At 42.5% G+C, this 21408-nt stretch overlaps 1 pseudogene across 1 annotated transcript in view; it reads left to right on the top strand.

Moving 5' to 3' along the window:
• The window catches only part of LOC104002630 (5E5 antigen-like), a 205436-nt pseudogene that overhangs the window by 132355 nt on the left and 51673 nt on the right, over window positions 1-21408 (top strand). Inside the window, exon 9 of the transcript XR_010152346.1 lies at window positions 21100-21172. The product of XR_010152346.1 is annotated as a 5E5 antigen-like (transcript). The remainder of the gene's footprint in view (window positions 1-21099; window positions 21173-21408) is intronic.

Raw genomic sequence — 21408 nt, 5'->3', positions numbered from 1 at the left:
AGCCTGGGTGCAGTCATGGAAATGGCACCAGAGAGAAATGATATATTTTTCTTATGCTTCCACAGTCCTGTGCCATTGGGCCTCTCATCCTTTCTTTTTGAACCTCAATTTCACCATCTGTAAAATTCAGAGGGCTTGAGTGATGACCGCTAATTACTCTCCCAACTCTAAAATTGCAACTCTGAAATGTTCCAACTGTAACATTGCACCCAATGCACCTGTTAGTGAAGATTCCCTCAGTCACAGGGTAGGAAGGAAGCACATGATTAGAGAAAAGGGGATGCACACAGGAGAGGCTCTCCTGGGCCTGGGGGATGGGTGATTATAATCACCTTGACTGGGATTCAGCCAAAGCATTAGCTGAATATTTTTAGTCCACCAGACTAGGTTATAACCTTGATGGACTCTCTGAATATGTCATGGACCTCAAGGCATAATATTGATGGGGACTGCAGATATAGCGTTAATCTGTGTGTATGTATATATCACGTTGATTTTAATTCCTATTCAAGGGGCTTGATGTCTATTTCGTTTGTTGGACGAAAGGTACTCCAGGTTAATACTGTGGTTTCAAGGTGAGATGGAAACCCTGGGACTGGGAGTCTGAGATCCAACTGTGTGGGTCCTTGCTTGACCATGTACTTGACCTTGAACTGTTTTATAATTCCATCAAGCCCCAGTTTTCTAACCTGCAGATGATGGGCCGAGACTAAATGATCACTAAGTTTCAGCTGAACTCTAACCTTCTAATTTTTTCTTTTTATTAAACCCTTCAAGATATGCAATGGATGGAAAGATCAATGGAACCTCAAGTGGCATCACTTTAGTTCAATTCCTCTTCTACTGACCTGGTCAAAACCTGTTTCTCCGGTTGTGAGACAGGGGATATCTACAAAGAGAGTATATGAGACTTTTTTGCCCGGCCCACAGCCTCTTTCCTGAACTCTGCCCTTCATCCCCATCACTCAAAGAATTAGACCCTGAGCAATCTTGTGTGCCTGACTAGAGGATCGGACTAAGCTGGGTCAAATGGATACTCTCTCCTTCAGATGTTGGTTTGGGACAGAGAAATATAAGTCATGCCTAGTTGGTCCCTTGAAAGGAGAACATGTACATATGGAAGCCATAGCAAAGATATGTACCTGTCTTTGAGGGGCAAAGAAAAGCAGTCTGCAGAGAGCAAATAAGGCAACTGTGTAGACAGGGAGCTTGACTACACGGTCCTGGGGAGAATAACGTAGGCCCCATGTCACTGTCATTCATAAGCCTGTTTGGCATTTGCATGCCCTTGAGTTTGGTGAGATAGATCTCCTGTAAACTTCTCATAAGCTGTCATATTTTTCTTAATCTAGACTGAGAGGATTGATCCCCTATGCAGACAAAGAGCTCTGATTGAGAGAAAGAAATTGGGGGATTAGGACTAATCAGGGTTTAAAGAAGACAAGATTAACTGGGGACCCAGGGACTTCATCTTAAAAAGTGACACGCTGGACCTATCCTCAATGGGAAGAAACGTATTTTTGTTTTTGTTTTTTGTTGGCTGGTTATTTAACTGAGCAGCTGATTGTTGAGTTAGTCTTACTCCTCAGTTTATGATGAGTAAAGATCAAAGTTCCTCTTCTTTTTTCTTTTAGTATTTTCACCCCTTTATTTCCAATTCATATTCCCATATTTCCTCATCCTTTCTTCATCCCAGGCAACCACTGTAATGTGTTTTATATATGACCTGGTATATGCTTGTATCCTTGAAAACACACAGTGTTGTTTTGTTTATGTATGTACTTTTATTTCCACAAATGGCCTTGTGTTAATCTCATTCTGTATTGACTATGGTTTCACTCAACATTGTGGTTTTGACATCTGTGTTGCTGTATACACATCCAGGTCATGGCTTCAATCAAAGTATCTGATTCCATCATATGTGCCTATTACTTTTTGTTACCTGCTCCCCTTGTGATGGACACTTAGGTTGCCTCTAGCAGCCTGTTATCACAGTGCTGCAAAAAAGCATCCTTGTACATCTCTGCTTGTGGTCTTTTACACATGTTTCCAAGGTATATACGCAAGAATGGAATTACTGGATCATAGAGTGTAAATCTATTTAATCCCATTTCATACTGTCAGATTGTTTGCTAGAGAAATTACATCATTTAACACTTGCCAATTGTACCCATCCAGCTAAAACTTGGTATTACATAGTTTTCTAATTTTTGCAGCCTTAATGGGTAGAAAGTGGTATCTCATTATTATTTCATTTTGCATTTATTTAATTATATTATTACTAATAAGGCTAAGCATCTCTTCACCTCTTCTATTAGCTATTACAGTTTCCCCTTCTATGTAGTGACTACAAGTCCTTGTTTCCTTGGTACAGTCCAGGTTTTTGGCTGTTGCCCTGGTGAAGTTATTCAAAGTGACTTTTTTCGCTGTTAAGGTGTCCCGGTTAAGTTAATAAATGATATGGCCACCCTACCCTTCTATAACTTATATTCTTTGTTTTTTTATTGCATTTTCTATTTTTTCTTTATTTGTAGGATTCCTATTATAGTGTAGATATCCATCTCTTTGTTTAAATGATGAAAAATCTTCTTCCAATTTGCCACCTATTTATCAGCTTTGTGGGGTTGTTAGTCAAGCATAATTTCATTGATGTAGTCAGATGGATCAAATTTGAATATGTTTTATGATTTGGGCATCTTGTTCAAAAAGTCCTTTTCTACCCCAAAGTCACAAAGATATTCTCTACATTCATTTGTATTATTTTAATAATTTTACTTTTCACATTTAGGTCCTTAACATATCTGGGACTATTTTTATGTATGGTCTGAAGCAAGGACCTAACTTGCTTTTTCTTCATAGAATCAGTCAGTTTCCTCAACAACATTGAACAAACATCCCATCCTTTTCTCACTGGTTTGTGATCCTTCCCTATTTTATACTATTTTTTTCAGAGCTCCTTATTTTGCTCTGTTGATCTCCTTCTCTGCAACTGTGTCACTAGCATCCTTCATAAAAATATATTTTGACTTGTAGTGCATCTTACTATCATATAGAACAGATATCTTCTCTTTGCTCTCAAAATAGATTTTGCTATTTGTGTACCACTATTCTTTCATATAAATGTTAGAGTCAAGTCTTCAAGTTCCTCAGAATACTCTGCTGGAATGTTTATTGGAATTGCATTGGATTTATGGATTAATTTAGTGAGAAATGACATTTCTACACTAAGTTGCTCCATCTAATAACATGGAATGGCCCTTTACCTTTTTCACATCTTCTTTAATGCCTTTTAATTGTTTAAATTTTTTGAATACATGAAAACTCTATGTATTATATGTATTCTTTGTGGGATTAGTTTAGAGATATTTACAGTTTTGTTGCTATATTGGCTATTGTATGTTCTACTATATTCTCCAATTGGCTGTTCCTGGTATAAACTATTTTTTCTGTGCTAGAACCAGTAAGGCAATCTGTCATATTCTTTCATCCTGCCCTCTTGGTGACCAAAGACATGTGTTTATGACACAAGCAGATGGGGTTCAGGGTGTGGTCTGGACAAAACTGAAACAAAACTATTGGCTTATATGGGTCCCTCACGTGTAGATATTTAATGAAAATTTCTAACCAATGGAACTATCTGGCTATGGATGTCAAGTATAAATCCACCAGAAGAATACAGCTCTCCAGAACTGGAGTGGTCTCAAGCCTCATCTAGTTCATCTACTGGATGCTTTTGTCTTCCATATGGCGTATTAGTTTGGTGGCTGGCCAGCTGGTGCTTGAACACTTCAGGGACAGGAAATCCACTACTTTGTGAAGCAGCCCAATCCACATCTGTACAGCTCTCAAGTTGTTTCTCCTTCTGCTTGAGCAATAGCGTTCTAGCATGCCTCTGTATTATGCCTTCTATATACTGTGCTTATCATTTTATCATTTTATATTGCAATAATTTGCCCATGTCTCTGTTGCATCTACAGAGCTGTGCATGCCTTTGAGGAAGTGGCTGTGACTTAGTGAGATTTATTAATTTATTTTGTAGTCTCAGGGTCAGCAAGTGCCTGGTACGTAGTCGGCACCAAAAGATATTGAACAGAGGAGCCTGTATAGAACATCTCTTATATACCTCTTCTGATCTGCTTGGCACCCTAATCTCTGCACCCTCAGCTGCTTGTCCATCTCAGCCACCACCGTGTCTGCCCTTCTTTGAGAGACCACTCATAGTAGAGGCCACTCTGAGAATGACAGCTGCAGCTGCTGAGTCAGCATGGGTCCGTATGGTTTCATTTCCTGGGGCCCACCAGTCACTTGTCCAGAAAGCGGGCCCATCTCCTTTTACTGTTGCTTTGTAGCCTGGCCAACCAGTTACGCATCTGGAGTTTTTGGCTACTCCTACTCCTATACTTAGATGAAATGCTCTACCATAAGGTGTGGGATCTGACAGCCCAAATAGCTCCTGAGGGGCCACCTGGACATGCAGGGGAGTTCATTCCCTGTGTGGTCAAATTTTGACCAATGCAAACAGATAAGAGGGTAAATATCCTTCTGTTGCTTCCTCTCATAGACCATTCCAAGTTACACTTTTGCCGTTGTCTCTGTTTGAAAAGAACCTGTGTGACGAAGCATGTCGACTGAACAAGTGATCAGCTGTGTCTCTCCATGGCTCATGATATATGTTAACACATGACATTAGTCACACAGTATATTAACATGTCACACAGCAATCACCTCCTCTTTCCCCCTCTCTTATTGCCCTGGGATTGCACCTCTCAAATAGAATCTCAACCCTTAAACCTTAGCTCAGGCTCTCTGTTTCCTAGGAAACTTGAGTTAAGACAAGGACCTATAGAAAACAAAACAAAACAAAACAAAAACAAACAAACCTGACCCTTCAGGTTCACAATGGTCCTTTCAGAAACTGACCTTAGCTATCATTGTACCTCTATCTGCAAAATAGTCTTCTTTTTTCCTATTTTTTCTCTGCTCTTTCAAAGCACCCACCTATGCCATCTTGAACTCTCTCCTCTAAATTGGCTCTTTGTCAATATCCCTCTCATATGTGGTGGTGTTGGGAATGGAAAGCCATATAAAATATAAAATTCTCCTTTTGAAAGCAGCATAAACTGAGATCATATTTTTCCTTGCTTTAGAAAGAACAAGAAATATTAGTACGCTGAAGTGGGACTAGATTGGATTAGACTTGTTGAGAAGACCTCTTTGATGATGATTGTTATGATTGAGATTTAAGGGGTAAGGAATTAGGATATAGGGAAATGTCGTAGGCTTCCTGGAAAATTTTATAATGTGCCTGTGCATAGTACTATTTACAAAACATTTACATCACTTTATTTTATTTGACCCCAACAGCCACTGTGTAGTGCAAATTATCATTATCCCCGTTTTACACACACAAAAAGCTAGTTCAATAATATTAAGTGACTTCAATATGTTATTGCTAGTAAGTGGCCTGGTAAGGATTGGAACCCATCTCCAAACCTTCTTTAAATTGATCCTAACCCATTTAGAAAGGTGTAAAATCAGTTATAGGGAGTAGACCTATTAATTTAGGTCTCTCCCCCATCACCAAACTGAAGAGTAGTTAATAAATTAAACACCGGGGCTCAGAAACACCAAGGCAGCCTGATGAACATGGTGTTCCCAGAGAGCATGGGAGTAGCCTATTGCTGTTTCTCCAAGACATCCTGGCTGCTGAATCTAATTCCTAACAGGTGCTCCATAGGTGGGAGAAATTAGTAAATAACACTTGACCTTATGATACAGGCAGTGTAACTGGAACAAAAGATGATAATCAAGGCCAGAAATGTTTATTGTACTTACACTGTGTGTCTAACAAGAGAAGCAGGCATCTGTGTAACTGAGGAAGCTAAGATACTTGATAAGACCAGGTCTGCCCACAGACAATGAGAAAATGAAGAAAAAATAATCAATGTCAAGAGTATGGCTGAGATGGACACCAGTCAGTGAAAGCGATTAAGGAAGAATCAAAGGAATTGAGGTTCCCTCTGACCTCAGCGGCAGCTCTGGCATGATACTTGCTGTGTGGCCACCAGCAGGCCCCTGCTTTTCTCTTAGACTTTTCTTTTTAAGCAAAGAATCATCCTGCCAGCAGGGCGAGGTGGTTCACTCCTATAATCCCAGCACTTTGAAAGGCCAAGGCAGGCAGATCATGAGGTCAGGAGATTGAGACCATCCTGGCTAATACGGTGAAACCCTGCCTCTACTAAAAATACAAAAAATTAGCCGGGCATGGTGGCATGAGCCTGTATCCCAGCTACTCGGGAGGCTGAGGCAGGAGAATCGCTTGAACCTGGGAGGCGGAGGTTGCAGTGAGCTGAGATTGCGCCACTGCACTCCAGCCTGGGTGACAGAGCGAGACTTTGTCTCAAAAAAAAAAAAAAAAAAAAAGGTATCATCCTGCCTAGGATCAAAGATAGAAGATAAATAGCCATGTCTTGTAAATGAGAAAGAAATGTTAGGAATTGATAACCCAACACAGCTCAATCGGTATCACCAAGCAATGTTCATTGATGGGTTTTCATCTAGTTATTTCTCGGAGTCAAAGCTCTCCAGATGGAGAAGCAGTTAAGACATCTTCAGTCTGTTCTCTCTTCCACTAAGTTCCACTGCTGTAGTTCATGCTCTTGTCATCGCCTGAATGAATTATAACCATAATCCAAACTAGTTTCTTTACTTACATTTTCTTCTTCTCCCATTCACTCCTTACATTACTGCCTGAGTTATGTTTTAAGAGACATCTTTTTAAAGACACATTTGGAAGAATGCATTAATGTCTCCATTTTTTCACCTCTCCCTGAACCTACACCCTTTGCCTCAGCCTTTGCAGTTCCTACCGAAAAGAGGGAGGATATTACTCACACCTTGATTTTGGGACTGACCATGTGACTTGTTTTAGCCATCAGAATGGGGTGAAAGTGATGATGTGTTAGTTCCCAGCCTAGGCTTTAAGAAGCCTAGGGACATTCCCTCTTGCTTACGTGTGCTTCTGCTATTGCTAGGAGAGGAAGATACCTTGGCTAGTCCACGGGTTCTAGAAAAAAGATGAGAGACACATGGAGCAAAACCTCCCTAAGATGCCCTAACTAACCCTGGCCTAGAGCAGAGCTCCAGTCAACCAGCAGATGCATGAGTAAGCCCAGCTGAGACTAGATTAGCCAACAGCCTTGAGCAGTGTCCCAGCTGATTTGTAAACTCAAGTATAGTATATTATTTTTGCTTTAAGCTACTGAGATTTTGGAGTAATTTGTTATGCGGCAATAGCTAACTGATATATTTACTGTCTCATTAGTTTACTTAAAAAATTTTCTATGACTCCCTATTGTATGCAGGATAAAGTTAAAACTCCTCAGCATGGCATTGCATACCCTTCAAATTCCTCTCTACTCTCCTCGTGTGCCACAGCCTCTAACACCTCTTCTCTTCCTGTATTAGCCATTCACCAAATCTGTCAAGCACTTCCCCACCTCAGTGCTCCTGGCTCCAGATCCGTGGGGCATCCTCTTCTCTAACCTGCTGAAAGTTTGATCATTCTTCAAATCTAGCTCAAGTCTAATTTTCATGGTGAAAAAATGTCTCTGTCAACCATATTAGGTGCCCCCTATCTACCCCTGTATGAGAATTAATCTCTTCTTTCTTTATGCTTCCACATCACTTGATTCCTATTTTGGGCACAGCCCCCTTAAGCTGTATTAGAGTTGGTTGTTCTGGAAGACTGGTTAGTGCCCATCTAAATCTGTGTTCTTCCTGTCTTTTTTTTTTTTTTTTTTGAGACGGAGTTTTGCTCTTGTTGCCCAGGCTGGAGTGTAATGGCATGATCTTGGCTTGTCGCAACATCTACCTCCCGGGTTCAAGTGATTCTCTTGCCTTAGCCTCCTGAGTAGCTGGGATTACAGGCACCGCCACCATGCCCAACTAATTTTGTATTTTTAGTAGAGACAGGGTTTCTCCACGTTGGTCAGGCTGCTCTTGAACTCCCCACCTCAGGTGATCTGCCCGCCTTGGCCTCCCAAAGTGCTGGGATTACAGGCGTGAGCCACCACGCCCGGCACTTACCTGTCTTTCTTCATGCCACAAATCCTGATTTTGTTCAGAATAGCAATGTCCCCAACTAGCCCTGAATACCTTTCTCTATTTTTCAGGATTGCGCTGCATACAGAACAATGAAATTCTGATGGATGTAGTTGTTTTCATTCTACCTCCCCCAAAATGCATAACCTCCACAAGGGCCAGGAAATAAATCATAACCATGTTGTATCAACATTCAGCAGAGTGGCAGGCACACAGCAGGTCCCGATAAATCCTTGTTGAATTGAGTTGAAATATTCTCATGACCTGAGAGCCAAAGGTTTAGGGGTTCTATGTTTAAGTTTCATCCTTTTAGCAGAGATCATAGAACACCTACCTACCTGTCTGCCCTCCAGCTCACCTCCCTTTTTCTCTGCCTCTGATACCATGCCTTCATGTCATCTAAAGAGAATTGAAAAAGGTGGACATTGCTAACAAATGAGACAGAAGGCTTAAGGACAGTATTTCACTATCTACAAAAATGAAGCCAAGGCTAACAAGCTTCTCCACCTGTTAATGATTTGACACCTCATCAGTACTGGAATGGGGCCCAAAATGGTTAGAGGGATAATTCTTACCTCCCCTACCTCTATTGTCATCTAAGAAGTGTTTCTAAATAAACCCTGCAAACTTAAGGGAAATGTCAAAGTGACCCAGCAGGATGCAGCCCCCTACCCTCACCAATGGACCAGTGAAGAGGGGAGGGGTGGCCTCAGGGCTAACCCTGGAGCTGTGTTCTCAGCCACCTTCCTCATCCTGAGAACAGTGTGCCAGACCAAAGTTGTTTTTACAAGTTGCAGTTCACGAATATCACCTCATTCTCCAGGATTTCTGATTTTGCCCTTTCCTCCTCTTTTTCTCTTTCAAGTATGATCAGATTTCTCTTCTCTTGAACAAAACCAAACTCCATCTCCTGACTTTTTCTGACCGGTCACTCTTTTTAGAAAGAGTGCCCATTTCTTCTTATTTTTCTCCCCTTCTCTCTTGCTGTGCCTCCAATTCTTACCCATCCATTTTCTCCTGATTTGCTGGAGCCTGGCTTCAGTCCTGCTGTTCTACTGTAACTGTGCTGGGTAAGGTTTTGGGTGAGCTGCCTCTTGCCAAGCTTCCTGCCCTCTCTTAGCCTTCATCCTCCTCAGCGCATCCCCACCTCTACTGGCTGTTTGAAAGAGCGGGTGACTCATGTAAGGCCCCCTTCTCCTAGTGAGGCGGCACTGACCACAGCTTACACTGAACTCCTTTTCCCAGTGGAAAGCAAGTGAGTGGTATATTCACTGCTTTATGCACATACATGTTTCATTTCCTAATACTTTAAAGGCTTCTTGAGACACAGACTAAGTGTTTGGGAATTTGGGGACCCAAATTTGGGGACAGAGACCAAGTGTTTGGGAATTTCAATCCCTACAGATTGAAGGACTTAGCACAAATATGAGCTTGTAAATGATGCTTAATACGAGCCTAATTGATTATTTTCATTCTTTTTGTTGATCAATGTAGTGCTCTTCTTTCTCTCTTCCTGATCAAACTCTGTCCACATTTAAGCTGATCCTAACTCCGTTATCCTCAAACCATCTTTCCTGGTCAAAATTGATTTATCCCCATCACCACCCCCCCCAACAATTGGTGCTATTGAGGACTGTGATAAGCTGAACTGTGGCATCCAAAAATATCCAGGTCCTAATCTCCCAAACCTGCAAATGTTGCCTTATATAGCAAAAGGGACATTGCAAATGTGATTAAATTAAGAATCTTGAGATGGTGAGATTATGTTGGATTATCTGAGTGGTGCTATATGTAATCGCAAATGTCCTTAGAATAGGTAGGCGGAGAGAGCTGTGACTGCAGAAGAGGAGAAGGCAGTGTGACTAGGAAAGCAGAGATTGGAATGGTGCCTCCATACACCAAGGAAGGCTGGCAGCCATGAGAAGCTGGAAGAGGCAAGGAACAGATTCTCTCCCCAAAGCGTATAGAAAGAACTGGCCCTGCCAATTCCTTGACTTTAGCCTTATAAAACATAGTTTATACTCCTAGCCTCCAGAACTGTAAGAGAATACATTTGTGTTGTTTTAAGCCACCAAGTTTGTGGTAATTTGTTGCAAGTCATAGGAAACTAATACAGGGACTTTAAATGCCGTCTGGTGTTTGGCTTAAACACTGCCTTGAATTGTCTTCTGGTTGACTCAAATACGTAAGTTTATTTCTCCAACCAGATCAGAAGCTCCAAGACGGCAGGCATCCACCTCCAATTTCTAGTCCAAGTCTGGGCACAAATGATTTGTTGGCTTTAATTTAGTTGAGTCTCTCAGGTGGGTCTGCTGCGATCTGCCTCCTAAGTAGAAAAAAATGGTGCTTTAGTTGATCAGAACACAAAGTCCATGGATTTGACTCTGAATTATTTGTCAACATAGTTAGGGAGAAGATTTAAGTACCAATAAGGACTATCTAGATCAGCAGTTCTCAACCTTTTGGCACCAGGGACTGGTTTTATGGAAGACAATTTTTCCACGGATGGCGTGGGCATGGGGGATGGTTTAGGGATGATTCAAGGGCATTACATTTATTGTGCACTTTATTTCTATTACTATTACATACTCACTACAATGTAGAATCAGTGGGAGCCCTGAGCTTGTTTTCCTGAAACTAGATGGTCCCACCTGGGGGTGATGGGAGACAGTGACAGATCATCAGGCATTAGATTCTTAAAAGGAGCACACAACATAGGTCCCTTGCATGCACAGTTCACGATACGGTTTGTGCTCCTATGAGAACCTAATGCAACTGCTCATCTGACTGGAGGTGGAGCCCAGCTTCGCTTGCTCACCTGCCACTCATCTCCTGATATGCGGCCTAGTTCCTAACAGGCCACAAACCGGTACCAGCCCATGGCCCATGGGTTAGGGACCCCAGATTCAGATACTTTCTAAGTTCCTCTTGATTTCAATATTCTTTGATTCTAAGAGGCTCTGCTTTTCTGAATATTGATGGGTCTTCCCACATTGCAGTGGTATGGCCTCCATGTGACCACAGATACCCTCACGTCTGAGAGTTAATGCCCTATGGCCAAAACTAACATTGTTTCAGGATGGAGATTAGTTGGAACAAACCTTTACATGTGAAAAGTATTTTATATTATTCAAAGCATTTCCCATCATTATTTCACTTAATCTTTTTTTTTTTTTTTTGAGATGGAGTTTCGCTCTTGTTGCCCAGGCTGGAATGCAATGGTGTGATCTCGGCTCACTGCAACCCTCCACCTCCTGGGTTCAAGCAATTCTCCTGCCTCAGCCTCCCAAGTAGCTGGCATTACAGGTGTGTGCCACCATGCCCAGCTAATTTTGTATTTTTAGTGAAGATGGGGTTTCACCATGTTAGTCAGGCTGGTCTTGAATTCCTGACCTCAGGTGATCCACCCATCTTGGTCTCCCAAAGTGCTGGGATTACAGGCATGACCCACCATGCCCAGCCTCACTTAATTTTCAGAACAAGCCTCAGAGGGGGCATGGCAGGAATTAATTTCCTGCTAAGAAGTTGAGCACTGCCAAAGTCAAGCAACCTACCCAGGGTCACACAGCCAAGGCTCTATAGCACCGATGGCACCAAATAACCACTGCATTCTGAAAGAGATCCTGCCAGGGAATATGGGGGTCACAATGAAGACAGAACCCGAGGGTCTTCTAGGTCCCCGGCATTGTCCATCTCAGTAGCTCTGGGAGGCAAGCTGAACCCTTTGTCGCTGCCTCAGGGAAGTGTGACTAGAAGAGAAGAATCTTGAAGTATTAGGACACTTTCTCTGCCTCTTGAAGGCAAATATCTAACAATACAGGACCAAAGATTGTCTCCTGTTTTCTATTGTTCATTAGGGTGAGACTTCTATAGCTGATTATATTTCTATTTTATCATATCATGTCAAAAAAAACCTCTTCGGTATATCCAGTTTCCATCATTCTTGTTTTTGGCTGAAACATTATCCTTTTCCTGGACCTCTGTAGCTGTAAAAACACCTGATTTTCATCTGCTTGAGATTGAAATGTGAGGCGAAATGCGTTAGGCAATTACTTCCCACTTTTGTGAGAACATCTCTCTGCAGTAAGAAAAGGAGGAAGGAGATAATCAGAACTTTCACTTCCACTTTCTCTAGGGCTGTGTAAGAATGTAGTCCACTTAAATACCTTGTGAGCTTTATGATATTGCATTATAAAGCATATTTAAGGAATATATTCATTTTAAACAGCTTTATTGAGATATGATTCATACACCATACAATTCACCCATTTAAAGTATATGATTTAATGTTTTTTAGTATATTCACAGGGTTGTGCAACCACTATCACAATCTAATTTTAGAACATCTTTCTCTCATTTAAATGAAACCCCATATGTATTAGCAGTTAGTCACTCCCCCATACCGTCACCCCAACCCTAAGCAACCACGAATCTACTTTCTGTCTCTATAGATTTGCCTATTCTGGGCATTTCATGCAAACGGAATCATACAATATATGGTCTTTTGGAACTGGCTTTTTTCACTCGGCGTAATGTTTTCAAGGTTCATCCATGTTGTAATATATATCAGTAATTCATTTTTTTAATGGCTGAATAATATTCCATTGTATGGAATTACCACATTTTGTTATTCCTTCATCCATCAATGGACTTTTGGGTTGTTTCCACTCTTTGGCTATTTTAACAGATGAATGCTGCTATGAACCCTTGTGCACAAGTTTTTGTATGGGCATGTGTTTTCAATTTTGGGGTGCATATATACCTAGGCGTGGAATTGCTGGGCCATATGATAATACTATACTTACCTATTAGAGCATAGCATTTTAAAAATATATTCATTTTAAAGAAATTCATGGTAGCTTTATGAGAGAGAGAGAGGAAACAAAAATAAAGAGAGACAGAGAGGGGAAGAGAGGGAGGTTCATGGTGTTGGTGCTACTGGGAGCTGTAAAGTATGCTCAGCCAAAAGCATCAGGTCCCAGGCTGATAGCTGTCATGGGAACAGATCCAAATTAATCTGCAAAAGTGCAGCACATCATGAAGGATGTTGGTTGTGCTTTGCCAAACTCAAAGAGTGGCCTAGAATCAGATTGTTTGATTAGGATAAAGATGGAACAGGAGGTTCATTTTTGACCTTGGAGCAAGATGGAGAGACCAACATATTTTGTTTGTTAGCCAAGGCCATTGCTGTAAACTGGGAACTCGTTGCCAAGGTTCTTCTCGTACCAGCCCGCCCCACTCAATGGCAGGGCTGGCTACCTTTGTCCTTTCAGCTGCTTAAGCTAGTTACGCTGTCACTTTGAGCTCTGGCTCTGCTCTCTCTGGCTCTGATTCCTCTGGAAAGGCTGCTGTCCAGATGTTTAGGTATTTAGCAAATGCACTTTTCTGATGCCTTGGCAGGGTTGCTTTCAGATGGGGATGAATATTTGATGCTGTTGGTTGTTGGGAACATGTACACTGAAATGACCAGCAAAGTTCCTGTCTCAAACTCCCTGTGTCTCTAATTCCCTTTATAGTGACAGCTGATACATCATTTAAAGGAAAACTCACCAGGGAGCAGAGGAAAAGCTATTCTTGTTTTTTTTTTTTTTTTTTTTTTTCGGCTTTGCCCTCTCTCATTGGTTGTGCACAAGCTTCCCAGATTATAGAGAAGGCTTTGGGTAGTTCCTTCTCTGCCTCCCCTGCCCCCATCCCCCAGATTATAGAGCAGGACAGAATGGATCTTTCCATCTTTCTTCAGGAGCTTGCTTTTCCTCTTTAAACCACTCCTTCTCTACATATACAGAAACTCCTATCCACTGTGTTCCGCAGCCTAGTCCACTACTTTATGTTTTTGATCCTTTTTGATCTAAGGATGTCTTAGAGAATATTTAGGTCACCCTCACATTTTACAGACAGAGGAACAGAGGGGAAAAGCCACTGGTGGATCAGTGGGAGATCTACCTCCCACAACCCTCCCACTGCCTTCCTGGCCTCAAACTTAACCTTTCACCATCCTGGCACTCTGCACAGTCTCCCACCATTGTATCCCCTGGCACTCTGCATGGTCTCCCACTGTTGGCTCAGTGCCTGGCACATGTTCCTGGAGCCAGGTGTCTAGGTTTGAGTCCTGACTCCTACAGGTACTTCTTGTGTGTTCCTGTAGAAGTGACTTAGCCATCTGTGTTTCCATTTCTTTACCTACAAAATGTAGCGAATCATGGTACCTATCTTAAAGAATCTTTGTGAATTGCAAATGTATTACTACATTTAAAGTGATTAGAATAGTATTGACTGGGCGAAGTGGCTCATGCCTGTAATCCCAGCACTTTGGAAGGTCAAGGTGGGAGGATCACTTGAGCCCAGGAGTTTGAGACCAGCTTCAGCAATAAAGTGAGACCCCATCTCTACAAATATAAATTTTTTTAAAAAAATTATCCAGGCATAGTTGTGCATACCTGTAGTCCCAGCCACTCAGAAGGCTGAGGTGGGAGGATCCTTTGAGCCCAGGTGTTCGAGGCTGCAGTGAGCTAGGATCATGCCACTGCACTTCAGCCCTGGTGACAGAGAGAGAACCTGTTTTTACTTTAAAAATAAATAAAAATAAAGGTAAAAAGTGATTAGAATAGTGTCTTTTACACAATAAGGGCTCAATAAATATTGACTATTACCATTATTATGGAATGAATGAATGAATGCATGTGTTCAATTTTTATCCTCTCAGGGGCCAGCTCAGTGTCTGTTACTCTCTTTTAAAAACAACCATTTCTTAAATCTGGGCTGTGAGGCTGGGCTAAGGAAGGGCAGACATGCAGGGCTGATGCTTTAGTTGGGAGGCCGTTTGGATGCATCAATTCCTCCTGGATTCCAACCCTTGCTATTCTCATGAGCATTTCATGGAGATTTGGAGGCATATGCACAGTCTTTGTGCTCTGGATGCATTTCTTTGCAGTCATTTATTACTAGTCTGTTTTATAGTAGATCTTGTCTCAACCATTTCATTCATGCAAAAGCCTTTGGATGCTTAATATTATTTTGTGAAGGTTTCCAACTCCTTTGGGCTTTGCTTAGGAACCTAGCAAACAAAGTTCTCAGCATCTCAAAGGGAAGCTTAAGCTGATAAAAATGTGAATTATAGACAGCTGGAGCTTTGCTGAACATTTCACTTCTGGATATGCCGAGCAATGGTCTAACATGAATGCTCTCATGGGGAGGTCACCTCTACCCTTGACGGCCAGTGGCCTAGCTGTATTGTGCTAGGGGACATGCGGATCTGTGCAAGAGGGTTTGTGGATGGTCTATGTCATGGCCACCGTTCCTGAAAAGCAGCTCAAGTATGTGGCATATCCAGAGCCATGCAAGGCAAGAGAGTGGCAGAGAAACTTGTATTTCTGGCACTTTCCTACCTCTTTCTGCATTACCTACTCATCCTCCTTTCAATTCAAATTCATTCAGATGAAATGGGCTGGATGAAGTTATTGGACTCCTAGACAGAGACATTCCAATGGAGGATGCTGTGGGGAAATGAAAAACTCCTAGATGTTGATATTTCAGATTGACCCTTTTGTCAGAAAAACAGCATAGAGGAGCAGCGAGCCTTCCTGAGACCCCTCAACTTAACATGTAATAGCTACCTGTGATTTCTAAATATCAGTCTAAGGCCTGACTGCAATAAACTTATTTGGGAAGTTTGCAAACATGGAGATGTCTTGGGCCCTAGAGTTTCTGACTTAGTAAGTCTGGAGTAGAGCCTAGAAATCTGAATTTTTATAAAATTTCCTAAAGTTATTCTGTTACACATTCAGGCCTGTGAACATCTCAGTCAGTGGTTTTTTTTTTTTTTTTTTTGACAGAGTCTCGCTCTGTCACCCAGGCTGGAGTACAGTGGCACGATTTCAGCTCACTGCAACCTCCGCCTTCCAGGTTCAAGTGATTCTCCTGCCTCAGCCTCCCGAGTAGCTGGGACTACAGGCACACACCACCACAGCTGGCTAATTTTTATATTTTTAGTAGAGACGAGGTTTCACCATGTTGGCCAGGCTGGTCTTGAACTCTTGACCTCAGGTGATCCGCCCACCTTGGCCTCCCAAAGAGCTGGGATTACAGGTGTGAGCCACGGCGCCTGGCCCTCAGTCAATGGTTCTTATTCCTAGCTGCACATTTGTATGACTACCTGGAGAGATTTTAACAAAGTGCCCATTCCTGGGCTGTGTTCTTAGGGACTCCCATTCCATTTATTTGGGTGAGGGGCAAAGGGGGTTCAATACTCTCTCTTTTTAAGGCTGCTGTGTGAACCTAGGTGCAGCCATAGTTGAGAACCACTAAAACATTGAAAAATGGACAACTACTTTTCTTAGTAAGGGCAGTGTTGGACTTTCCACTAACAGGTGTGGTGTTCAGACACAGTGAGAATCCCAGCCAGGAGGGAGCTTAGAGAACATCCAACCCAGTGGTTCCTAGTTCTTTCAATTTCATAGACCTGTATAATTCTAAAGATATTTTGAGGACTGATAAGGAATTGCTGGGTTTTTTTTTTTTTGGGCCAACTTTTAATTTTGCCAAGTTAAGACATTAAAAACAAAACAAAACTCAACTATCATTTATTTGCAACAAAACTCAACTATCATTTATTTGCACCATTACTTAATTTTTTAAAGTGAAGTTTTAACATTATCTGTAAGCAAGACCTGTGGTCAAGATAAAGGACAGTCCTTAAAACTGAATACATATGGCTTTAAGAGGAACTCACTAGGCAGGCCTCATCTTTCCTCATTTCAGGGAAAACTTTATTATGGTTCAGAATTGGTTCAAGAGCAGCCTGCTTCCAAGCCAAAGTTGTAATTTTACAGATGAGGAAATTGAGACCTGGAGTGGGAGGTGCTTGGCTCTGCTCCCAGAGCTCCACTGGCAGAAAGCTTGTTAAGAGTAGAACCTGCTCTCCTGATGTCTGGTCATGTCCTCTATAGGGGGCTCAGATGAGAAGCCTGACACCCCAGGCTCTTCTCATTTAACATGCATGGGACAGAGCCACTGAGTGTCACTGCCCAATCCTCCCAGACACACTCAGACATATTAAAGCAGTCACCATGGTAATGATCAAGGACAGGCACCCTGTTAGAAGGGCACCATTCTCAAACCTTCAGCAATGATGGAATATGATTATGTGGGTCTTTTGGGTGACACGGTGCAACTTCAGTTTGCCCCATTTGCAAAACAGAGGAGCATATGATTACTCCGTCATGCTAGACTACTGTGCTTCAAAAGTTACAAATCTGTGAAGAATTAATTTTCTGATTTTCTCCTGCAGAATCCAAACCATCTCTTTCTTTATAATGCTGTTATTTTTAAGAAGTCAACAAATTGGCTAATTATCTTGGAAATATTTTGATTTGAGGAAATGGACATTTTACACAATTCCCTTAGAGAAGAAAGAAAACAGATTTCCAAGTGCATTATCAATAAGCAGGGCATTTGAACTCTGTGATCGGAAATGGAGAAGACATGGTGAGCTCTTGGGTTCAGATGTTCAATATTTGAAGGAGATGTTGGAGAATGAGCATTGGCAGGACACGTGCTTCCCCTGCATGACTGAGGGTGGTTGAAGGGCAGGCCTCAAGCCAACTTGGATCTCAAGTCCACCTAAAAGAGTTATGTTCACAGCCTTTGAACTGTCAGGGAATGGAGACAGGGAGGAACATAGTTGAATGTCACCCATGGAGTCCCTTGAGGGCAGGGTCTTGCCCTACTTGTCTCCTAGCATAGGTCTGGCCCCTCATAGATAGTATTACCTATTTTGTTGAAGTGAAGTGGTTTTTCAGGACGCAAATCCACTTTCCTACATTGAAATCAGGTGACATCTAGAGATCTAGACTTAACCAGGGCAGTTTTCCGGGGGTGGGAAGAGAGCCTGGGAGCGGTCAGGAGGGAGTTGCGTCTGCCACGAAGCCATTGGATGGCTGTCTTGAAAATGGGTCATGAAGGTGCCCTCAATGGGAGGAAGGAACACAGAACAGAAATGTCACTGACCTCATAATTTTGCTGAAATCTGGTCCTGGTTCTCTAGCCCATCCCTCTAAAACCTATTTCCTAGAACAAAAAAACTACAGGCTTAATATCCCAGCTCCAAATCTCCCCAGAAGCTCAGGTTCCTATGGGATCCCACCTACCCGAGGCAAAAGACAGAATGAACTCAGTTCCCTTTAAAATCGTCATCTGACTTCATTTTTGACCTCTTTCCTGATTTCTAATTTAGTCAAATAAACCCATATACCTCAAAATGATGCCCTACACGCCATCGGTGCCTAAAGTCATTTTAAGTACCATTGGAAGGAGGAAGGGAGCTCCTCCAGCTCAGCTGGCTTTCTGCCCTCTGTTTCTCAGGGATTGGGCAATAGAGCGAAGACAGGGCACCTCCCCTGTCTGTGATTAGGAAGATGAAGGAAGCAGGGGAGAACAGAGCCATGGAGATTAAAGTGTGCATGGAATGTTGAGACCAACGTCCTTATTTCATGTTAGAGACAGCTGGAGCACAGGAAGATAGTACTTGGCCTTAGGTCACATCAGACAGTGGTATGGTTGGTTGGGGCTAGAAAAGGTTCTTTGATCTCTAGACTGCAGCACCCTGGTCACTTAATTGCACCAACTCCTGGTTGTCTGGTGGAACAGACTCATCTCTTCGCTTAGTTAAAAAGAAATTTCAGGCTTTTCAACCTCAGGCAATTGTCTTGTTGTTGTTGTTGTTCAATATAGATGTTAAATGGCTTAAGCTATAGTAGTTTGTAGGGATTCACTTGAAAACTCCCTACTGTGTGTATCCACATGTGTGTTTGTGTGTATATGCATGTATGCATGTGATTGTGCATATGTGTGTATGTGTATGCTTGCATGTCTCTATGCCTACTTGTGAGTACGTATTTTGGCCATGGCAGGGTTGGGGGTGGTCACTGGGGTGGAGGAGGAGGATAAGAGTGCTTATCCCAGGTATCAGAGGGCCTGGCCTATGCTCCTGACCTGCACACATGCACAGGAGTACTCACCCCTCCATACTGGGCCTGGGTGTGGACTGAGATGAAGTCACCACTGCCCTCTGCTGTACTGAGAGGTGAATGCTGCTGACATGTCAGCCTCACCTTGTCCCAGGTTGGTGCAGGGACGCTGAGATGAAAGAAAAGGCTTTGCCCAATTGTGGGGCTCAGTTGGTCCATCCCTCTTGGGATCATTCCACTCTACCTTTGAAGTTCTTAGCTGCAGGTAGTGAAGCAAAAGCACCAGGTACATGACTATGAATCAGGTCAGTCACTGCCCCAAGGCCTTCCCAGGCAGGGTCTGCAGGTGTTGGAATAGCGCTAGCAAAGATTGCAATGCATTCCTTATCTTTCTGGCCTTGTTGGGGGTCAACACTCAGAATTCTTTCGGTGTCACTCAAATTGAACACTCTTTAATGGTAAAACCACTGTTGGCCTTGGGCCAATCCTCCTGTAAACATAGCATCCTGGGGCAAGAAGCCCAAATACTACTTCCAAATAAGAACACCCTACATTTGCACAGTGCATTATAATTTGTCAACTGTGTTCCCATTAGTTGTCTCAGATGATCTTTACAAACCTGTGAGTTAAACAGAACAGCAATTATTATTCTCATTTAACAAATGGGGAAACTGAGGCCCAGAAGGTTTGATGCTCCTTGATTGACTTGGAAGTAATTAGCTAAGACATAAAATGTACCTCCCTCTGGAATGAAATCCATCAGGCTTTAGATTAAAATAAAAGCTATTAGACCTAGTGCCAAACAAAACATTCAGTAATCAACTGGGTACTATGAGGGCAAAATTCACAGCAGTGTTGTCCAGCCACTTTCTAACAACCTCAGCTTACAGCTAAGCTCCTGAGTTCTATACTGTGTCCATCTAACAGGGCCACCAGAGAGTCTCATAATTGGTTACTTTTTAACTAACACCTTCCTTTTGATAATAAAAATGTTTATAGCTTTTTGGTCTTAAATGTAAAAATAATCTATCCTGTTTTATACTCCTAATATGTTTGTAATGCAAGGGCAGTTGTTACTATTGCCCACATTTTGCTGATGCAGTAACTAAGGTCTGAATAACTTTCATAACTTTAGCAATCAATGTCTGCTCTGGTGTTTACTCTGTGGTAGGCTCTCTGCTTATTCAGAGAATACAGCAGTGGACAAAGATGGCCATGGTCCTGGCTCTCATGAAACTCACAGCTAAATAGGGGGAGAGAGAGAAAAAGATAAGTACATACTCCAGTTGATGATAAATATACATCGTGATGAGTGCCATGGACTTGAATGTGGGGCTGTGAGTACAAATGGCCAGGGGAGTTTGCTGGTTAAATGGAGTTGGCCCAGCATGTAGGGTTGAAACTTGGGGTGCAGAGTGGTCCAGGCAGAGGCCTAGGCAATGTGAAGATCCTAAAGAAGGAAGTTACTTGGGACATCCATTGAACTGAGAGACAGCCAGGGTAAGCTGGGGCTCAGAGAACAAAAGGGCAAGTGATCCAAGGTGAGATTGGCAAGGTCTCCTCTTAGCCCGGCCACACAACTAGTTGGAGGCAAAATGGGTACTATTATTATATCCTCTCTGTGAGTCTTTAATATCTACATTGCTTTTCTTTTCTTTCTTTTTTTTTTTTTGAGACGGAGTCTTGCTGTGTCACCCAGGCTGGAGTGCAGTGGCTCAATCTTGGCTCACTGCAAGCTCCACCTCCCGGGTTCACACCATTCTCCCACCTCAGCCTCCCAAGTAGCTGGGACTACAGGCTCCCGCCACCACGTCTGGCTAATTTTTTTTTTTTTTTTGTATTTTTAGTAGAGACGAGGTTTCACCATGTTAGCCAGGATGGTCTCGATCTCCTGACCTCGGGATCCGCCCGCCTCGGCCTCCCAAAGTGCTGGGATTACAGGCGTGAGCCACCGCGCCCGACCTCTACATTGCTTTTCTTTCCCTATTCCTCTCTTAATCTCTGTCCAAATCTAACTGCCTTGATTTTCTAGGGCCACAGCTCCTCCCACCTGTTTTATTGTTCCTGCTGGGCTTTCCACCTGGAACGCTTACCTCTGCATCTCCGTAAGTCAAAAATCCTACTTACCCTGTAAACTAGGGATTATAAATACAAATGTTTCAGCAGGTGAGGTAAATGAATGACATGACCTAATATATTATCACGTGGTAAGGATATGGCATACTGGGACATGCATGTTCCCATCACACTCAAATCCAGTGCTGTGTGAAGAACTTTCTGTTCTTCATGATGGAAATGTTCTGTAGCGGAACTGTCTAATACAGTAGTCACTAGTCATATG

This window comes from Pan troglodytes, chromosome 18, assembly GCF_028858775.2.
Source record: "Pan troglodytes isolate AG18354 chromosome 18, NHGRI_mPanTro3-v2.0_pri, whole genome shotgun sequence".
In the NCBI taxonomy this organism is placed as follows: domain Eukaryota; kingdom Metazoa; phylum Chordata; class Mammalia; order Primates; family Hominidae; genus Pan; species Pan troglodytes.
Note: the sequence above shows the minus strand (reverse complement) of the source record. Positions and strands in the feature narration are given on the sequence as shown.